Source organism: Puntigrus tetrazona, chromosome 10, assembly GCF_018831695.1.
Source record: "Puntigrus tetrazona isolate hp1 chromosome 10, ASM1883169v1, whole genome shotgun sequence".
NCBI classification, from domain to species: domain Eukaryota; kingdom Metazoa; phylum Chordata; class Actinopteri; order Cypriniformes; family Cyprinidae; genus Puntigrus; species Puntigrus tetrazona.
The window spans coordinates 1862512-1882438 of record NC_056708.1 but is presented as its reverse complement, the minus strand read 5'-3'; the positions used below and the strand labels follow the sequence as shown (position 1 = coordinate 1882438).

The 19927-nt window shown below is 34.9% G+C and overlaps 2 long non-coding RNA genes across 2 annotated transcripts; one reads left to right on the top strand and one right to left on the bottom strand.

Moving 5' to 3' along the window:
- The first annotated feature begins 5686 nt into the window (after nucleotides 1-5686).
- LOC122353011 lies at nucleotides 5687-12446 on the top strand. The gene is made up of 2 exons (XR_006251946.1): nucleotides 5687-5822; nucleotides 11414-12446. It is a non-coding gene; the product is annotated as an uncharacterized LOC122353011 (long non-coding RNA).
- A 3416-nt stretch (nucleotides 12447-15862) lies between these two features.
- Nucleotides 15863-19435, bottom strand: LOC122352620. The gene is made up of 4 exons (XR_006251895.1): nucleotides 17770-19435; nucleotides 17591-17694; nucleotides 17035-17099; nucleotides 15863-16635 (listed from the first exon to the last, which is right to left on the bottom strand). It is a non-coding gene; the product is annotated as an uncharacterized LOC122352620 (long non-coding RNA).
- Between the last annotated feature and the right edge of the window lie 492 nt (nucleotides 19436-19927).

The following is a 19927-nucleotide window of genomic DNA, read 5'->3' as shown; positions in this document are numbered from 1 at the left end:
CAGCGGCTAGTACGACAGATATGCTGTTTATTTAGTTCAGTTTATTTTACGCTACGTTTGTCACAGGGGCGCTACCTTTCCAAAATCAAACTACAGGTTGAACAAGAGAGCGGATTTGTTTGAGAAATATTACTCACCTGTAATTGTTTCCCCTTTTTGTTTTTAATCCGTCACTTGCCACAATTATATTTTAAGTTTAATGGAAAAGATAGTGTTTCTTTCCACAACATGAATACAGTAAACATCACTAGCGTAATGAGCAAGAAACTAATACAGGGCATAGGGTTCTCAATCTGTTTTTTTTTTCCCCCCAAAAGATGATTCCTCTTTGCAACAGCAGATCTAAAATGTCAACTTGAAAAATATTCTTATTTAATATTATTTTACAATGGACAGGCTTCTTCAGCAACATTCAGGCAGTGAACTTCACTTTAAGTAGCAAATAAACAGTAACAAATAATGCTACAGGTTCAAAAGAGAATAAAGATGCTTTAAAATGATGCTCACTGTTTGTTTGGGTTTTTTTTTAATCTACCTAACTTGACTGGCTGTGTTTTCCCTTACAGCATGAAGCCAGTTGCTATTGTAATGAATGCTAAAAGATAGACAACTACAGGATATACTGTAGAGTATAGATACCTGATAAACTCAATTTATCCAGTTTTTAATCTGGCATTCAGCAGAGTTGAATTTTACCTCATTGTTTGCCCCCTACAGGCTATAAATCCCGCTATCCCTTCCTATTTACTGAACTCTAAATGCAATCAACTTTACGTGTTTATCATAATTTATCTCGTAACTGCACTAAAATAAGAGTTTTGCCAACTTTTAACAGTTAGCTGCGTTACAAATCAAACACTCAAAACTTTTGAGCACCAATAATGAAGATAAAGCGAAATCGACTTTTGTGTGTCTATTCTATATACTTTATACTTTGTACTTAATACATAATCTCTGTACAATGCGCGCTCTTCAACATGCGCTTTTTTACTCTGAACACTTCCGTATATATAATGACGTAATAACGTAACTACGTAATGTACGTAACATAGCATATGTATATGTATATATATGTACATAAAATAAAGGGTTAAGCTAAATACAATAAAGCAAGAGTGTACATACTTTAACAAAAACACATAATTTGTTCGAGTTGGTTCCTCTTTAAAAGGTTTTAATTGAAGATTTAGTGAGACCTAAAATAAAACAAATAGCCTACTCTACATAAAAGCGATTGAAAATATTTCAACACTATACCGTGCCGTGTCGTCATACAGAAACAGACACTTAGTTTTACTTTTAACATTTTGAAATGCAGGACAAACTACCAACAGAGGATTTGTTTCGCAAATAATGAAGTACTTCCAGCACTCAGCCCTAGAGGGCAGCACGAGCTCTCGTTTACCTCAGGCGCTCATTTATTTCCCGCGCGAAAGGAGGGAGTGTCAAGCACCTCATACAGGGGATAAAAACTCATTAAACATGTTCAACAACTCCCTGACCTGGCCCCTGTTTTCCTCAGGCCGGCTTAAGGGAGATATGGAATAGCTTGTGTGATATAATAGCGTTCAGTGCTAGTAAACATGAAGAAAGTTCGTCCATGCTAGCTGATGTTGTGTGTTGTTGTCTGCTTGGGTAGTTCATGTGACTACACACTGTAGAGGACAGGTTACGCGAAATTTATACACTAGCTACTTATGTACCTTTGTAGCATACTTCAAGTGCATCATTTGAACATGAAGCAATCAATCCCCAATCCCTTTGAAAAGGGCTTTTAAAAAGAGTACTTATTAAATGATAAAACATAAGTACATGTAATATTTTAACAAATTTATTTACACGTTAATCACATTTGAAGGAAAATTTATTGTAGTGTAAATAAAAGATGAAATTATTTCAACTTTTAAAATGCTTTTAATCCACTTAAATATGACCTAAGTGCACCTTTATGTGTTACTTCATCATTATTTATATTGTTTTTGAAATCATACTGCTGGATTATGGCAACTAAAATACACTTTTAATGTCAATTCCAATAATTGACTTGCTTGTTAAATACATATTTGTAATGATGAATGACTTCAGTTAGTACTTAAATATATTTTTATTTAAAATGAATAACAAACATATAACATTTTCACCAAACACCTTACGTGAGCTTTTTCATGTTAGTCAGATCAGTGTACTTAAAACATAATGATTTAAAAAGTACTTTAAGTCAAACTTTTATTTGATATTATTACAAAGTGCACTTTTTAAGTCAACCGCATCTCTGAATAAATTTAAGCGACATTTTATTTCAGTAATATCATCGCAAGTATACTGAAAGTATGTTAGTTTTTTAAATATGCTTTTATTTGAAGTATGCACTATAAGTGCACTTTCAATACAATCAAATAGGCTACACATTGTAAAAAAAAAAGATTTAAAATTTTAAAAATGCTACAGAAAATGCTACAGTTCCTGTACTATATACAGGGAAAAACTGTAAACATTTAATGTAATTTTACCGTAAAATGCTGTTACGTTTGTACGTTTTTTCAAATCAATATATAATGCGCAGTCAAAAACTGATATTCTCCGAATTACCTGCATGACACGCCACATTCGAAAGTATGTAGCTTTTAATGTTACATTAAAAATTATATTGTAATTAAAGATTAGCCAACAGTTTTTAGGCAGACTGACTGCACCTAATGGGATAACAGTCCCTTCAATGTCACCATCATTCTATCGAAGCACCGTATTTTTCAGCAATTAACAGCATTGCATGTCTTGGGCTGAGTTGCAAAAGTGCAAAGGTTGAAAGGGGTTGGCGGCTCCCGTTAATCAGACGTCTGGACTTTGTTATTTTAATGTGCCAAGTGTTGAGATTGCAGGAAGGTCAGACTAACTACATTGAAGTAGGCGGCCCGCGTGGCCCTATCGAAGCAGAAGGAGTGGGGCGATCCCATTAACTCCACTGGGCTCGTGCTGCATGCAGACAGACAGAAAAGCTCTGTGATCCTCCACATTCAGCCAGAAGCGCATATGGACCGCATCCACGTTCCTGACGAGCTGAAAACATCTGCGAGGCTCCGTTTCTTTCTCTCCTGCTGCATCCATTTCTCCCACCCTCTCTCCCAGTGATCTTTGATATTTATTTTTGGGCTCGCCGGCTGGCCTTACATGGTCTGCCGTTGGGTGCAGCTCTTTCTGGAAGACGCCCACTGGTCTGTCCTCCGTCTGTGGCGGTGGCAGGACGGGAATACCAGACCTTTGAAGTCATCGATTTAAAGGAACGCGTTACCAAGCTTTCATCGTGCCTTGGAGATATCGGTTCATTAGAGCGAGATTTATTCCAGGGGGCAAACAAACAATCCCAATCCGACTTCGGTCGTAATCAATGCCATTGCAGTTTACTCGTCAAACTTTGACTTTCCAAACAACGCGATTAAAACATCTTGTGCACAAAAGTAATTGAAATAACAATGAATGTTTGATGCGACGGTATAATGGATCTGTTTGCCTGGTACCCGCTCAGGACAGTTAGAGAGAGAGAGAGAGAGAGAGCACTTCCCACACAGGGAGCGGGTGCTGAATGAGATGCATTGTGTCGCATTCAATGTCTCATTGAGTCGTTGTGGGGTTAGATTCATGCACAAACAGCACAATGCAAACTCATAAAGCCCAATTTAGAGGACGACACGGAGGCGTCAGGCGCCCCATTCTCCATTCTCTGATCTGATTAAGTCACTAGGTCAAGGTTTTCCTTATTCACGGTGGATTTTTAATTAAATCAGCTTTTGAATTTCAATGTGATTTGGCAAGAAGGACCAGTTCTGTGTTGCCGTACAATGCAAGTGTACGCGTTCTTTTACAAACTTATTTGGGCGAACCTGCGGAGGTAACAAACTCCGGGTCTCAAGGGGGCGTTACTGAGTTACCTTCAAAGCTATCGAAGCTCGTCAACGACTTTACTGTCAACCTATTTAAAAGTAGTTGGGTTGAAAGGGAAAACACGTTTTTGACTCGTTGTTACACATTTACTGTAATGCATGCTAAAGTGCACATTTTATCAGTCCCTTATATATCAAATCATTTGTCCATTTTGTGGAAAGTCAGGCTTGGTTCAGGTTCATGTTAAAACACTCCAAAAATGTGATTAATGTCCTTTATTTATTCGTAATCATGATATTTATAAAAATGCTTTTTATTACTTTAAACTTAATACTGAATATCTAACTGAAACAATAATAATAATGATACATTATCTATATATATATATATATATATATATATATATATATATATATATATATATATATATATATATATTTTTTTTCTATATTTATTATTATTATTATTATTATTATTTATTTTTACATTTAAGCACATTTATTTATGTGCTTAATGATACTTTAGCGTCACAATGGCACAATTGTAATAATAATGTAATAAAATGTAATAAAAAAATATTTTTTTATTCTTGCCAATTTTTATTTTTAAAAGCATACAAAACCTACACGAAAATAAAACTATCATAAAGCAATTTTTTGTCAATTTCCTTATTTACCGACCCGCCTACACGTGAAAGTGTGGTCATATTTACCGCTAAAAACTTTTCCTGCGCAGTTTGTGCCTCATATGAAAGAAACTCAGAGGTAGATGGCAGAGGTAGCATTTCTAACCTGTCCGTTTTTTTTAATATTATGATAAAATGAGTGCAAAGTTCCCATATCTATCAACAAGAACTTCACAGACCGGAACACCCTAGCAACTGCATAGCGACACCCTGGCCGTCGTTCTCAACGCCCTGTGATAGTGCCAAACAAGCTTGGTGACATTTGTGAAATGCCCACACACTGGCTCTATTGTGACCCGGCCTTCACTGTATTCAGGTGATGAACTGAGCTCTGAGGCAGAACGTGTAATGAATCCTCAGTCAGAGCATTCTCCCAACACAACAGGATATGATGTTACTGTGTGTCCAAAGCTCTTATTACTCTTTGTGCGGAGGATTAAGATCACGCACAATGACTGCATAAAAGCGCGGATAAGACGGGTTGGTGAAGGCAGAAGTGCTCAGGTTACACATCACACACATGATTAGGCTTCGGGCTCCTGCTAGTTTTTCCTCACGCTCTGGACTACTACAGTACGACAGCGCCGACCGCACTCTGAAGCTTTCTGGAGGTTTTAAAGCGTTCCCAGGAAGTCGCCGTGCAGTTCTGAATGCTTTACAAGGTAATGATTGATATGCTGGTCTCTCCTATTGGATTTCTTCAATCATCCGTCAGACCCACACTGTAAACTTCATCACTTAATAGCGCACTTTTTGTAAACGAGGAGCACGACGGCGCCCCGGATGAGTCGCACGCCAAAGCTTTCTACGTCAGATTAGGGGTTTGTTTAAATTTCTAACTTTAACCTTGGGCCGCGAGGAGCAATGCTTGGCATCCAGCGGAGACTGGCAGCAAAGATGAGTAAAGCTCATGTTCTCCTTCGTGAGCCTCTCTTCTAACCACCGCATTTGATTACGGTAAAGCTCAGAGTTGAGGAACTTTTTACAGGATTACTGCCAGTTTCCTGCAGCGCACACACACACACACACACACACACACACACACACACTGCTGGATGCTGGAGCGCCTCTGTGAAACCGGAGTGGGCTGAGGCTATAATGAGCGGTATGAAGGGATGATGTTGAAGACTGGCCGAGCCAGTCGGGGATAAACAGTGGGGAGTTTCCTTCGTATTCTACGATCTGCTCTTCTCGTTTGTCTCTGTTAGGCAGCCCGTTCGCCTTTGATCGCGGAGAAGCTAAAAGGGGCGATAAAAAGGTAAGGATCGCTGTTTTTATGAATCCAGCACTCAGAGGAAAGCGGTACGACAAACTGTTAAGTTAGTTGCTTGTTAGAAATGGCATTGAGACGGTTTGTTAAGTCTCATGCTTCTAATATTTCTCTCCTGAGGGGAAAAGCCAGTGTCATGTCATCAAGGATACCAGCGAAATCTCCACAGTATCTCAAAAATAGTCATAATATGAACTTAAAACGAATGATCTGACCTATGTGAAGTGCATTTAACTCTGTGTTTGCTGTATGTTCACATGTATTTACGTTGTTTAGATTTCAAGGCATTTTAAGAGAAACATCGCGAGTCAAAACCGATGATAAATATCTTGTAGCCTGAGAAAGAATTTATGGCATATTCTTCATCCTTATAATGTCTGGACATTTCAGTGTGATGTAAACTAAGCAATAATTTCCTCAAAATCGGTTGCACAAATACGTCCATGGTGGCAGGTGGCTACCGCGTATCTCTAAGGTAACTTTGATTGAACTTTTTTTACAGACATAATAAAAGAATATGTGGTTTTTAATATGCTCACACATTTAAAAGCGAGTCAACTGTAAATAAATGAAGACTGCATGCTGATATTAAATGCAGTTTTATTATAATTTAATATTAATGCTTAGTTTATTTTTAAAAAATGCTAAAAAACTATTTGTTGTTTCGAATAAAAACGTGAATGTCATGCATTATCTATAACAAATATATCTGCAATTACACATTTTAGTTATGACGTTGCAGTTTTAGTTCAAATATATTTAAGTACTGTTGCTTTAGCGTGTTATTCTGTGCATCCAAATAAGTGTACTTCTTTAAAACAAGAGAAAGTCGTACTTTAATTGACATGTACTTTCACATACTTAAAATGTACTTAAAGTGTAGTTACTCAAGAAAGCACTAGTGATATAAGGTAACTGCATGGGCTATTACCTAGTTATTGTAACTAAACAGGTAAAATAAAGTGCTACCAATACAATTATTAAAATGTGATTAATTTAAACAAATTATTACGAAGTGCACTTTTAAGTGTGCTTTCTTTAAATACACTTAAATGGGCTTTTATTTCACTGATGTATGATTCTCAAGTACATTTTTATACTTTTAAGGTCTTAAGTGCACATTTACTACGATTAAGTGCACTTTGTTTTCACAGACAGCCAAAATAGAACACCGGCGTCTAAAAATCAAACATTTGAAATGAATCCCAGCTGTCTTTTCAGTCTCTAAAGTGAGCGGAGATGTTGACCGGGTCCGGACCGCACCCTTTAAAGACGCACGGGTGGCATCCCACCAAGGGTGACCGTGAAGACGTCTTCACCCACCTCTCAGGGAACATAAAACCATTACTGAAGTCATGCTGATTCAGGCAGTCTAATGAGTAATCCAGTCCAAAGGAAACACAGGCCGTGCGTGTTAATAAGACTCGAGGGGGGGTGTTCTTTCAGGAGGGGGGCGAGCTGGAAGCGAGGCGCAGATATACTGTGGCACACTAAATGTCAAGTGTGAAAGGCTGGGCTCTAATTTGAACTAGCACGCTTGACTCGTGTTGTTTTTCTGCTTTGAACGAGGGGCCAAGTCCTCTAATCTCAGCTCTCTCACATGATAAGGTTAGAGCGGGGTTGAGTGAGGGGTGTTCAGGATGACTGGGCTCGATGGGGGAGGATCGCTGTTGTTTCCCAGCACGGAGGGTGCACGGGGTGCACGTTCACGCTGGTAATGGAGGAAAGAGAGACAGGAACTGTAATTTCTCAGATCATTTCCTACCACTTTGCTTTGGCCTTGGCCGCCCTGTTCATTAGCAGTCGTTAATTCCCAGGACAGGCCATCGAAAAAAACCCTTCGGTGAGGGCCGCTGAAAGGCAGAAAAACAGCAGTGAAACAAAGGATCATGAGCGATATGTAGGATATATATATATATATATATATATATATATATATATATATATCGATTGACAGCAATATATATATATATATGTTAGTGCTGTCAGTTGATTAATTGTATTCAAAATAATAATAAATACACACAGTACACACAAATATATTATGTATATAAAAATACATACACATACACTGTAATACATTTTACTTTATATTTCTATATTTAATATTTAAACAAAATATATCTTTAGATTATACAAATTTTTATATATATATATATATATATTATATATATATATATATATATATATATATATATATATATATATATATATATATATATAATTTTAATGTAAATTTAAAAAAAAAATATTTTGGATGCGATTAGATGGCACTAATATATATATATATATATATATATATATATATATATATATATATATATATATATATATATATATATATATACATATATAGAGATTTTTTTTTACTGTAATTATAATTTATTTAAATTGCGTTTATTAATAGGCTAGTCTTTCTGATACATAATTTATAAATAAATAACGCTTTATTTATGGCTTTTTGTTATTGAGCTTGTAACACAGCTATAAGTGAATGAAAACAAGTCCCAAGCCGTGTTATGTTGTTGTCAAAATAAAACAGTAGCATATTTCCAGATCACTTGTTGGTCTGAATGAAAATGTAAATTCATTGTTTGCCGCTAGGTGTCGCTTTTGGAGCGGTAAAAGCTCACTCTGTTTTAAATGAATCAACCAGTTGGGTTGAACAAATTGTTTGGGAGCTGTTGAACAAATAAGGTAAAAATAAATGCATATTATAAGAAAATAGTATTTTATGACCTTCTATGCATGTCTGTTGTTGTGGACTCCAAAATATGAACCTTTCATTACCCGTAATAGGGGAACTTCAATTTCTTGTGTTAATTGTTTTTTTGAAATGTATAAGTACAGACAGTTTTACAAAATGCCAAAGCCTATGCTTTCAATGTGAACTTAAATATGTAAAAAAATTGTTTTATGTGTATTCATAATCTTCTAGTTTATGTGAACAGTTTTATTTATTACCGTTTTAGATACAACAGATACTTAACTGAGAACTCTCTTGAGCAACATTCGAGCAATAAGACTTTCTTAAACCTTTCTGTTCAAATTTGTGGTTAATGCAAAAAAGTCAGATTGGCAGACAGCTTTCACATGACTTTATAGTTTCATAAATCGTGGTGACTGACAACCGAAAAAAATATTCTGTAATGCAATTGCTCATAAATCATCTCACATTAAAGCAATTCTCTTGGATCGCATTGCACAGCTAGACAAAATATGAGGTAAAGAGTAACCAGTGTTAAAAAAGGCATTACGACACAGCTGGAACTGCATGGGGACTTTATGCTCAGATTTGCAACTTTAAGTGCAGTTATTAGCCTGCCCAGATATTGGTTGAGTGTGTAGTTGATTTTTTGTGACCAAAATATATTTTAAACATATGCCAAATATAGGCAATATATTATATATATATATATATATATATATATATATATATATATATATATATATATATATATATATATATATATATATATATATATATATATATATATATATATATATATATATATATATATATATATATATATATATATATATATATATATATATATATATATATATATATATATATATATATATATATATATATATATATATATATTTTAGAAACCTTATATGGCAAAAATAGATAATAATAATAAAAAAAAAAAACAGACCTAAAAAAAAAAAAAAAAATATAATATATATATAAAAAATATATATATATATATATATATATATATATATATACCTTTTTAAATGACAATTGAGATCTAAATGAAATCTGGACCAATGAAAATCACCTAAAGTTACTAATCAAAAATCAAAAACACGTTTTATATATATTTATGGTAGAACATTTAAAAAATATCTCAATCTTAATATCCCATTTTGTCATATTGTTGGCTATTGCTGCAAAAATATCCCCGTGCTACTTAAGACTGGTTTTGTGCTCCAGGGTCACACAGAGTCTAAATGTGAATCAGGTAAAGTTACCGTACAGAGAGCTATCAGTAATAATATTACTCGAGATACGGAAGAGCAGGATCTAGCCGCATGCACAGTGTATCACGTAATGTAATATTCCTCCTATTCTGCTGAGGACAGAAGGCCGTTTCTTCGCTCACACCCACATTACGCTGGACAAAGTGGAACGGAAACAGCGTTTGATTAGCCTCCGTAATCAGGGGCCGCTCCAGACACAATAATCATATTATTACTGTATTACAGATTCCTATCAAACAAAGCCCACAGGTCATGTCCTCAAAAAGACAATCTGGACTGCACTCAAAGCACACTGCCTCAATATCTGTCCAGAGCCACGGCCGGAACGAAAAAAGGTTGGCCGTCTGGCACAGGAGGTCAAACTACAATATTATACAATCTATTGTATGACGAACGGCATAAAATGAGTACAAGTCATTTGGGACAGGACCTGTCGCTTTGTGGCATTAAACATTTTTCTAGTGTTTATAGCAACCTCATCTCGCCTCAAAAGCGAACTTATCAATTTGCATGATGTGCATTGTACAAGAACATGTGATTTTTAGAAAAAAAACTGAGCGAGACGGTCCACCTCCGAACAGAAGCATCAGCAGGGCATAAGAAGACTGTATGAAAAATAATCACATCCAAAATAAACGTTTTTGTGTACGTAATATATATGCGTGTACTTAATATATAAATGCACACACATGCATGTATATATTTCAGAAAAAATGTATATATTAAATATATTTATTCATACAAACTAACATGAATTAGCAACCAATTTGTATATATTTCAGAAAAAAATCTATATATTAAATATATTTATTCATATATAAACGAATATGAATTAGTAACCAATTTGTATATATTTAAAAATAAATAAATATATATATATTAAATATATTTATTCATATAAACGAATATGAATTAGCAACCAATTTGTATATATTTAAATATATATATATATATATATATATATAAATATATATATATATATATATATTAAATATATTTATTCATACAAACTAATATGAATTAGCAACCAATTTGTATATATTTAACAAAAAAATATATATTAAATATATTTATTCATACAAACTAATATGAATTAGCAACCAATTTGTATATATTGTTAAAACAACCTAATTTCACAGGAATGCTTTATTATTTTACAAATTTCACAATTAGTTTGTAAACAAATTCATGTAAAAAGGCAGATGTGGCTTAAAAATCATACAAATAATTCTCATAAATATCAATCGAACGTATAAATGTCCAGCGGTTCAGCAAACATAGCATGCATAGCAATATTTCTTGTTTCTTAAGCACCATTTCGTAAATATAATATAAGATTACGGTCGCATTAAGCCAGTAGCACTACAAATTTCACAAAAAATGTAGAAAATGGAATGAAATTATATGCTTTTCCGTTTTATTTTATATTATTCACTGCTCTGCTGTTTAAAAACAATGGGGAAAGTCCCCATACTAAACATTATAAAAATTAAAATAAGTATTGATTGTTCATTATTGCTGTTGCATTACAATATTGTGTTACTCCATAAAAAAGTGACAAATGTCTGTATATGTTTTTTGTTTTGTAGCCTAATAACGTGACTGGAAGAGCGGGGAATGTGAAGACGGGAGACGTCTGGACTCCACATCGCTCCAGACCACACTTTATTCTTTCTTCAGAATTCGATGCAGTCTGCAATCCTACAACCCTACGCCCTTCCTCCCTCACGCAGTGTAAAGCGAACGACTTAATTCGGCGATAGATAGAGAGAAAAGCCAAACGGAGGACGTCACAGGAAATGGGCTTTCATAAAACGATTGCACATGACTTATGATTTCTTAAAGCGACTTCATCAAGTTCACTCTACTTGGGTGGCGCTTATTACAAAATAGCTGTGTTTTTCCTGACGTGGTGATTCTTTAGCACTGGAACATCACTATACGACTTCTAATAGAAGATGTTTTCCTCTCCTCTTCTTCACAGGTTAATCTTACTGGACGCAGTAAGTGACGTTAGCTGTTCGTTTTTCAAAAGCCTTATCTTCCTTGCCTTTTTATAGAGTAAATTGCATCAGGTTTCTTATCTGGGTGTAGTGGATAATTAGGGAAATACCTAGAGTTAAGCCGAGCGTGGGAGAAGCCGGAGCTGGGGCTTGTTGTGGCTGTGTGGGTTCCTGGCATGTTGATTTGTGACTGTAGTGAAAAATCACATTGCCAGGGATTACCACACTGCCATGGCCTTCCTCGCGGTCCGTGAGGAAAAGCATTTGTGGTGTGGTTCTGAGCGGGTGCAGAGCTTAGCTGATTGGTGAACGTGCACAGTCCGCTTTTTTTGTTCACAGTGGCTAAGTTCTTCACCTGAAAAGAAGCTGCGGCTGGCTTTTCTTTCTCTCCGTCGGAAAGCCTGTGTCCTGCATGCGTGCCATACTGACTTATTTATCTTTTTTTTTACATTTTCAAACGTTATTATGTTTTTACAACAACTTCAGTCTAATTGAGATTAATAGGGATGCAATGAAAAACATGATTTGTGAGAATTCACAGTTATTTATTTTTCCAAATGAACTCTTCATACGTTTATACCCTTGTGAAAAATAAGTACACTTCAGCATACTTCAAAAATACTACTTATTACAGAAATAATATCATTTCGATTATATACTCAGCTATGCAGTGAATATATAATCATATGCTGGTTATAGTTTAACTGTCACATTTTTGAACATAGACATTAAGGCCTATCTGAATTAAAATTTCGAATGAGTTGAGTTTTCCGTTTCGGAATCTATTCAGCCCATTTTCGTGTATAGTTTTTAGCATAGCTTAGCATAGATCACCGAATCCGATTACACCAGTAACATCGCGTTCAAAAACGACCAAAGAGTTTCGTTATTTTTCCTATTTAAAACTTCCGTACTTCCGACTCTTCCGTAGTTATATCGTGTACTAAGACCGACGAAAAATGAAAATTCGCGATACGATTAAGGACTATACTGTCATTCTGGCTAATAATCAAGGCAGATATCACTGCGCCCGCTGCACTCATGGTAAGGCGGAAAACATCCTTGATCATTACGCCGGCATGCGAGGATAGTTCCTAATCAAATCGACCCAGAAATTCCCAACTTTTCATTTTCCGCCGGTTTTAGTACATGATATAACTACAGAAGAGTCAGTTTTAAATAGGAAAAATAACCAAACTCTTTGGTCATTTTTGAACGCGATGCTAGTTGTCTAATCAGATTCAATGATCTATGCTAAGCTATGCTAAAAGTGCTATCGCCAGACCCGGAGATCGACTGAATACATTTAAAAACAGTAATACTCCACTTTTTAACTCTGGGGGAGTTGGAGAACGACCCTATTTCCCCCCCAAAAAGTGGAGTGTTCCTTTAACAGGCTACATTTAAATGAAATGCAATTAGCTTAACTTTACAGTTCTTTATTTTGGTACATCTTTATATGCAATTTGACAATTACTTCATTAACTGGAATGTGCAGTAATGTAATCTGTTTGGAAACTTGCATGTCATGTATTTAATATATTCATAATTAAATATTCGAAATTATGAAGTTACAATCTAGTACATATTACAAAACATTAACCACAAATGTAATATGAAATATTGCACTAATTTTAAAATTACAATTTGCATGTTCTTTAGTGTGATTGTCTACATTTTTAAATGAAATGTATATTTATTTATATAAAATGTGTGTAAATATAAATAGATATATAATATAATTATACTTCTTTAAAGCACAAACAATTATTAAAACATAATATTTAATGCATAATGCACATACATTATACATAAGTGTATACTTTATTACAATTAAAATGTATTTTAAAGGGTACCTAAGAAGCATAGTCATAGTCAATTAATTATAATATTTAATTACAATTTTTTTTTTTTTTACATGCACATGAAAAGTGCACATTGAACACAATTAAGTGTGCATTTTTTTTCAAAAGGTTAGTGTTCTCATTTTAGTTGCAAATATATATATATTTAAAATGAAAATTTTGTACTCATTCTCATGTCGCGTGAAATCTGAATGACTTTCTTTCTTTGTGTGGAATGCAAAAGGAGATACTTTCAATAATGCTCGTGCTGCTCTTTTCAAGACGTTTACGGTAACCAAAAATTATAAGTGTTTGAATGTAGTCTACTAGAATGCAAATTATCTGACACCCTATAATAGCCTTGTTTGAGGAATAAAGTAAAATTATCTGCTGTAACACTCAAATATAATTTTGACTTTTAAATCTGAGTATATCATAACTGGTTATGAGTTATATTTTGCACACTGAAGAAAGCAAACGTGCAATAATGTGCATTCATGTGGTCTGAATACATGGAATCAGATGAGATTACTAAATATACTAAACTAAATATCGAATAATATTTCTCTGTACAAAAAAAAAAAGAGCAGCATGAAACTTCATTAAACATGTCCCCTGCTGTTTCTCACACAGAAAGTCATTCAGAACTGCTGATTGGATTTTCTCAGGCCGTTTCTCAAAATGACAACCAGGAAGGTTTAACATCAGCCAAACATAATGACTAACACACATATCTAAATTGAAGATGATAATTGTTCAATATCATAATTGAACGCACATGTGTAATGATAATTCTTGCTTAAAAACCGAGAAATGTGCCAAAGCTGAAACGGCTCCCATGTGGCTGCGGCCGAAGCTATCTTTGTGTGAGAAAATCTCTTATTCAAAGCAGATGATCGTTCTTAAAGGTTAAAGCATGCCATTTCAGCGCAGCGATAGAATTGCAAAAATAATATTGTTTCTCATACAAACACGTACTGCACACCACGCAACCATCAGCTTTAAAGATGCAAATTAGCATGATTTCAAGTGTATTAATAACACGATAAACGGTCAGGAAATCAGGACCTGAGCTCCGGTGCCTTCTGAGCTGATATCAGTTGTATTGATTTACTGGCTCAGTTCAGCAGGAACAGGAGAGAGGCCCCTGCTCGTTCTGGAGGACCTACAAACATCACCAAAACAGACGTGTCTGTGCTGGATGTGTGCTCGTCTCCAAATCAACGTCCTGAAATGCCTTGACCTTAAATGCACCAGCAGAGCTGGTTTCCCAGGCGCGGATTAACCAAAGTCCCACAGTAAAAAGAATTTCCAGAGAGAAGGATCAGAGTTCAGGTGACTTGACTTGGTCACGTTTGAATGACTTTTTTTTTTTTTTTTTTTTAAATAAACTGTTTAACGTTATTTGACTTATCTGCATGACATCATTTCCCCCCACCTAGTAGAAACAGCATTACTTCATTAAAAGAGTAAAATAATCAAACATTTGAACTTTGTTTAAACAAAATCTGGCCTGAATAATATTATCTCCCAGAGTTTATACTGTACTAATTATTAAAACATGCATTGGTAAACATACTGAGGAGAAGTTGCATTTGTTTTTTATGGGTCAGTGGCCACGTAATGAGGAAAAAATTAAGATCACACAAATGGCCTTTTCTGTCACCAATAACACACATGTAATGCATTGTCCAACATGTGTCAGTGTATTACAGTGCCCTCTAGTGTTTAATCTGCAGTTTTGAGGTCTAACACTTGTTTAAACCATGTAATATATTTATGTTTTGACATAATATATATATATATATATATATACATAATATATTTAACATTTAACAGCTTTATTTACCACGTGTTTTCTAAAATGCCGCCTGCACACTGCTATAATAATTCCTAATGGTCATGTAACTTGGTTATATATATATATATATATATATATATATATATATATATATATATATATATATATATATATATATATATATATATATATATATATATATATATATATATTCATTGCAATTTTAAAAACAACTCTCAAGTGTCAAGTGTAAGACACTCAATAAATGGTCTTGGTATTTTATTCTTGCAATTCAGACAGTCACATATATATATATATATATATATATATATATATATATATATATATATATATATATATATATATATATATATATATAAGCACTATAAATATTGTTGCTCTGATTAAACAGGCGTATTGAGTAGGCCAGTGTTTGGTAACATAGTTACTGATTAAATATGATGCATTACTACCCATTGTTCATTTTTGATCTATCTATCAGAACAGAAAATTCATCTAAAATTACAAATCATTTATCTAAATAAATCACAGCAGATACTGTCCAGTAAAGTTCAGCATGCATTTGCGAAGAGATTATTAAAAAATGCCTGAAAAAAGTCTAGCCTGCCACTAAGTTTACTTTAAAATAGCTATCCCTGTACAGCTTTGACCAACAATTGCTTTATTTTGGTTGAGCTTGCAGCTGATTGGTTGATTCTTGTCACGTGACCCTCGGTGCGCTTGCGGCTGATCTGAGCGCGCAAAAGACGCCACACGTGAAGGACCCCTTACTGTGTTTGAGTTGTGTGTTCAGAGATGGTGTTTATCTGAAGCATCATCCTCCGAGGCGCTTTAAAACAGTTGATTCCCATGAAACGCGCGATCTGAAATCCGGTGTTTCGCAAGAGCAGGGAACGATTTGCCAGTCGATCTGTGGGAAGCGTTGCGTGAAGTAAATCTCCTCAAAGATCTAGCTCCACGTCAAAGTTCATCCAGCTGCTCCTCTCCTGTTGCAGCAAGTGTCTGTAAAGACCAACTCGACTAGAAAATGCTGTTCAGCAGTCAGTGCCACTCTGAGGGTGTCTGAAGTATTTAGGGTCGCCGGCGGGTCCATCTTAGTCCGCGTTCCTCCGATGACGTCACTGCAGGCACGTCCTCGTTCTCTGAGGAGAAAGTTTACTCTCCTGATGTTCATTGGAACGTTTTATGGCCATAAATGTAAATATACCAATTGTAAACCGCACTTTAACATCTGCGACTGTATTTAAATACAATATCTACCTCTGTTAACAAGAACGTTATAAAAACATATAAAATTTGTGAAATCCTTAATCTACTGTATCTTTACTTACATGCCCCACCCCCCTTTTGTATATTTATTTATTTTTTGTACATAATTAAAAATATATAATAACTACTACACACACACACACACACACACACACATACATACATACATACATACATATATATATATATATATATATATATATATATATACACACACACACATACATACGTATTGTTTTTGTAATATTTGTTGGGGTTTTTTTGTATCTCACCTTTTCATGGCCCTCTTCAGATAAGAAACACTGACACTGTTCTGGCCCGCTACAATCATGAGAAACTGGAACAATATATTTGATTCTTTATATACACCGTTTATATGGTAGACTGACATTTTTGTCACGTTGTTATCACTTCAGATCTATCTCATCCACTGAAGTGAATGAAGCTCACAGAAGTAAGAATATGCCATTATTTTACAGTATATCGAATAGAATAGTTTTTGTTGTTGTTGTTGTTCAATCGCTAACATGACCTAAGAATGAACAATATTACTACAGCAGTTATTAGTCTTAAGTTAATGCTAATTTCAATGCATTATAAAAATCACAAGTCGTGTTTGTTAACATTAGTTAATGCACTGTTAACTAACAAGAATAAACAATTGCATCGTCATTAACTGACATTAACAGAGATGAATAAATACTTTAACACATGCATTGTTTATTGTTTAGTCACTTTAGTTAATAAATGACGCCTTATTGTAAAGTGTTAACAAAAAAATCATAGTGTGAATGGATGCATTGTGTTGCGACATCCTAATATACTCACAGTTTGGTCTTTTATCAATGCTCTCCTGTTTCAGCAGTACCCGTGTTCTGGAGGAGCGTGATTTCTCTCTGATCTCCATATTGCTCTTTTTCTCCGCTCGTTTCCTGCAAATTACATACGATTGGTTTGTAAATGTTAGTTTAAACAAATGTAAAGTCAATTTTTTTTATCTGCTTTACCTTATGACTGTGTGAAGGAAAAAAATCCAGCCTTCTCTCTTTCTAAGATACCTATCATGTCACTGCTTATTCAAGAATAGATCTGAGCGCACGAGGAACTGAAGTCTATATATAAGGCTATTCCTGATGGGCAGCCCCTCTTCCACTGCGTGTGGTTTCCTTAAAAACTTGTCAGGCAGGTCGTTGCACAGAACGCAGCGCATATTTGTGTCAGTCACGCACCTGCTTTCCCTAAAGAGCACTAAGAAAAGGACAGTAGAATGGAGGGACCCAGTTCTCTCAGTAGATCGGTTTCGGCTCAACCCCGGGGGATCTACGGCCTTGTTTTATTCACATAACGTCATAAATGACCACAAGTAGGTTTCCACAAGGACATGCATTTAGATGATTTAGTTGTATATGCATTAATAAGAGGTTTGGAAGATATTCAGGTAATAAGCTTAGCAGAACTTGGTAAATAGAGGCGTACCAGTCTTTAAGGTGCATCAAGCTAATGCAATGCAATGCATAGTTACTCCAGAACCCTGTGTATTTCTCGTAGTTTCAACAAATTATGGAATAAAATGAATAAATAGTTCATTTAGCTACTCCTGAAGTAGAAGTAATAAGAGATGACAGCTATAATAATAATGTTGTAGAATAAGAAATCCTTTTAAGCCTAATAGCTTATCCAGGTCTTGCGTGGACATGCATGGTCATCAGAGAAGATGATGTTTTACGTTATTTTTTTAATTAAAGATTATGAAGGAATGCGTGTGTGTGTGATGGAACCAACAGAGAGAGCGTTCGGGAGCATATGCAGAGCTTTATTGACAGACGACGTGATCGGCCTCCAGCGAACAATATCCAACAGGAGACGGCAAAGGGAGAAAATCCACAAACAGGAAGTAGTCCGAGTGAGGGGCAAACACAGTCCGAAACAGCAAGGCATCCAAGACAGCCTTTAAACTTCAGGGCAGGCAGAGAACAGACGGGATGAGTTAACACGAAAAGATCAAGAGACAGGTAAACAGACTATGAACAAATGCTTAACTAGACTCAAAACTCAGGACAGGCCTGACTGAAACTGAACAGTCTGTTCAAAATCAGGGTTGTTGATCACTAGCTTAGATTCAACAGCTATATTCGTACAGACTGTTCAAAATCAGGTGCATCGACTGAAACTAGACTGCTAGGCATTTCAGCGAGGAAAACTAAACAGGGCAAACAGCTAGTTAAAAAAATCAAGAGCATTTTGCACTATAAGCACTATTATGATCATTCAAACTCAACACAAGTTGAAACAAGACAGAGATATATGGTTCATAGTCATTGACTGAAACAGGTTCCTCTAGTTGACAATCGAATGTGTCGGAGAAGAATAACAACACGCACTCATATTCAGTCACGTCTGTCTTCGTGACAAGCCTTCAGACTTTCACACATTTAGACTCACGCGACTGACCCTCTTCTCACGCTCAAACACCACAGCCTCCGCTGAAACTGTGACAGAAGGATGCTCTAGTGTGCACTTAACACGTCGCGGTGTTAAACCTGAAATTTATTTAGCGAAAAATTGTACACGCTTATGGAAATATGCAACCTTGGGACGGAAAACCAGTCACAAGTGGCAGTTTTTTGAAAATGAGATGCATACATCATCTGAAAGCTTAATTTTTTTTTTCTTTTTGATGTATGGTTTGGCCGAGATAAAAACATTTGAATGTCTGGAATCTGAGGGTGCAAAAAAATACTGAGAAAAAAAGTTGTATGCATGCTACTTATCAAAAATTATATTTTAATATATTTACGTTAAGTCATTTACAAAAAAAAAAAACTTAACGTGATCTTTACTTAATTTTTGACATTAAAAATATATATATATTTTTGACCAATACGATGTAATTTTGGATATTGATACAAACATACCTCAGCGATTTTAAGAGTTTTGTGGTCCATGGTCACATAAAGCTTGTATTTGTAATTTAAATCTGAATAAAAAAAAAAAAAAAAAAAAACTTGTCATAAAGCAACATCTCAGGAAAATGTTATGTGTTTTCTAATTCAAACACGACTTCCTGTTATTTACATTTTAGTCATTTAGCAGACCTAGTTATCCAAAGCAACTTACAAATGAAAATCAATAAATAATAATAAATAATGCGTCACTTGAATACTT